Here is a 2816-nt window from a genome sequence, read left to right as displayed (position 1 = left end):
CTGTGCCTTCCAAACTCTGTAACAATAGGCAAGTCCATTAAGATTGCCAGCTGAGTATTAGTGCCAGACACTGACACCTGGATTGTCTCTTAACTGACATTTGTCATGTTAACAGTATTTGAAAAGGCTCAGGTGCATTTTTGTTGGCTGTAGGATACTTTTGTCTAAGCAAATATATCCCTTCTTCTTTCTGTAGGGTGAAGGGATTCTTCTGTCTTGGTGCCACAGAAGATATACTGCATAAGTCTTTAATAAACTGCATTTTATGTAATCCTGAATTTGTCTTCTGTCTTCTTTGGATTCAGCACCTTCTGCCTTTAGCATCTAGTTCTTATGTTTTTAGTTTTCCTAAAACAGTTTTGTTTTGTTTTGTTTTGGTTGGTTATTGTTTGAAGAACTAAATGTGCTTAGGATTCTTTTTAATAATTTTTTAAATTAAAAAAAATATTCAGCATCTACTCACTAACCAGCCAAAGAAATAAAATGTTGACTCAACTTTTAACATTAAAGTTACCTGGAAAATCTTAATTACTCCACAAAGAGACTGTGAGTTAGGTAAAAATAAAGGCATTTGAGAATTTCTCAAGTTACAGGAGACTAGAAAGAAAAATGCAAACTATGAGCTAAAGAATGAGTGATAGCAAACACGTATATTTTTATTCATTAGGCACTCTACATATACAAAGCCACCATATCACAGTTAGGTGCTAACCAATAAATGTGTTTCATTCAGCCATTATACATCATTAGATCCTGGCTATTCTTATTTTATGGTTTTAGGCAAATACCTGCTAGATACAGCAACATAAATATTGATTCTCTAGATTTAGCAACTGCTATAAACAGATTTTCCAGGATTACATTAGATGCTAATTTTAAAGTGCATATTAGGCTTTAGCCTCAGTAATATCATCATAGGTTAAGAGTTTTACAAATTCACAAATGTTTAATTAATATGAAACAATCTAAAAAGTAAACTCTAAGAAGCATCTAGTTTTTAATAAACTTCTTTGATGAACACTAACAAATTGTTCTTCTGGAATGAATTGTGAAGAATACCCAGGTCCTTTAGAAGAGCAGTGTGGTATGAAATTAGTATCAAAATTTCTTTCGGAAGGGTGGGTGCTTTGAGACTGTTCTGAGAAAGTCTTGGAAAAGAAAGTACCCCACTGTAAGCTATTTGAAACATCTGTTTTACCTCCTCTTCCTTCTATCTCATGTGTCACAATTTGAATTCTATTTTTTAGTCTCTAAATATCTCCAGTCATTGATTCTGTGGTCTCTACAATTTTATCTATTTCTTCCTATAATAATGCCAGACTTTCTTCAATAGTTCTGTCTTGTGCTTTCTCCATTTTCAGTAGATTTGGCACATTAATAAAATATTTCAGCTTTTGGGTGAGGGATTTTCATGGTTTCACACAATTGTAGCAATCTTATATTCAGGTAGTTGAGATGACATTCAATTTGTTCTTTTTCTTCAATATTGTTACTCAAAATTGCTATTATTACTTATTCTATCATAGTTTGCAAATGCTTTCTGGTACTCTTTGAAAATGTTTGCCAGATTTTTCTCTTGTTAGATGCTATTTTTATCTGATTTAGATTATATGTTTTGTTTGTTCTTCAGAAGACAAAGGCTTTGGATGATTTTTATTTCTTTTGCCTGTGTTTCTTGGCTGTTTCTCTGACAACTCCAGTTCCTCATTTATTGATTTCTCTTTTTGAATTTATTTTCAGATGTTGAGACTTCTTCTTGGAAGCATTTGATTTACCCAGCATCTTGATCACTGATTAATTCTTCTTCAGTGTTCCAGAAAGTCATGCTCAGAGTACTTCACACCAAACTGAAAACCAGGAGACCCAGAAGGACGTGAGAAGAAATCAGAGAAAAACAGATCTGTTTCTAAGACATAAATATTAAGTGTATGTGTATGTATATAAAAGTATATATGTAATACCTGTATACATATATACATATTATATGTATGCATAAAGTATATTTATAGTGCATTATATATTTATAAATTTTAATAATATTGTACAATGGTTTTAAAGACAGATAGGTGCTAGATGAATATGCATCAAACTTGAACTCAAATTCTTTAATTTCTTGATGGTTGAATATGTATCACAGACTTTAGAAAATAAACAGTTCTTCTCTCCCATGCTTAGTCCCTTAGAGCAGAAACTTATCAACCCTCAGAAGGTGAGAAGAACATCATAAACCTAATTTTTTATTTAGAATAATACCATATGTTCCTATATATTATTTGAATTGACAGTTCTTTCATGACTTATACAAGTCAAGATGCTAGACTGGTATGAATAATATATATTGAGATGATGGAAGAGATCAAATAACATTGAACTGAAAGATCAGTTTTATAAACTTAGCTTCACATACATAAGATAATTACATTAAAATGAAGGACTTTGTCAGGTAGGTGGACACACACCTATAATCCCAGCAACTTGGGAAACTGAGGCAGGAAGATCAAGTTCAAAGCCAGCCTCAGTAACTTACCAGGTTCTAAGCAATTTAGCAAGACCCTGTATCAAAATTTAAAAAGAAAAAAAAATAAAGGAAGAAAAGGACTCTCTATGTGGCTTGGTGGTTAAGCACACTTGAGTTAAATCCCAGGGGCAAAAAAAAAAAAAAACAATAACAACAACAAAAAGAACCTCTCTGAATGTGATTTTGCAATACACTGTTACTACTTAGTATGAAAAATTATTTTATTTAAATGACATTCTATGACCCTTTGTTTTCCCTTTTTCCTTTTCAAACCTAGTTTCCTCCCTTGAAGATGGGA

At 32.1% G+C, this 2816-nt stretch overlaps 1 pseudogene; it reads right to left on the bottom strand.

The window, feature by feature from the left end:
- Positions 1-979: 979 nt before the first annotated feature.
- On the bottom strand, positions 980-1866 carry LOC107139809 (annotated as a pseudogene).
- Between the last annotated feature and the right edge of the window lie 950 nt (positions 1867-2816).

This window comes from Marmota marmota, unplaced genomic scaffold (assembly GCF_001458135.2).
Source record: "Marmota marmota marmota unplaced genomic scaffold, marMar, whole genome shotgun sequence".
Classification (NCBI taxonomy): Eukaryota; Metazoa; Chordata; class Mammalia; order Rodentia; family Sciuridae; genus Marmota; species Marmota marmota.
The sequence above is the reverse complement of the archived record's forward strand: the minus strand, read 5'-3'. Positions and strand labels throughout refer to the sequence as shown.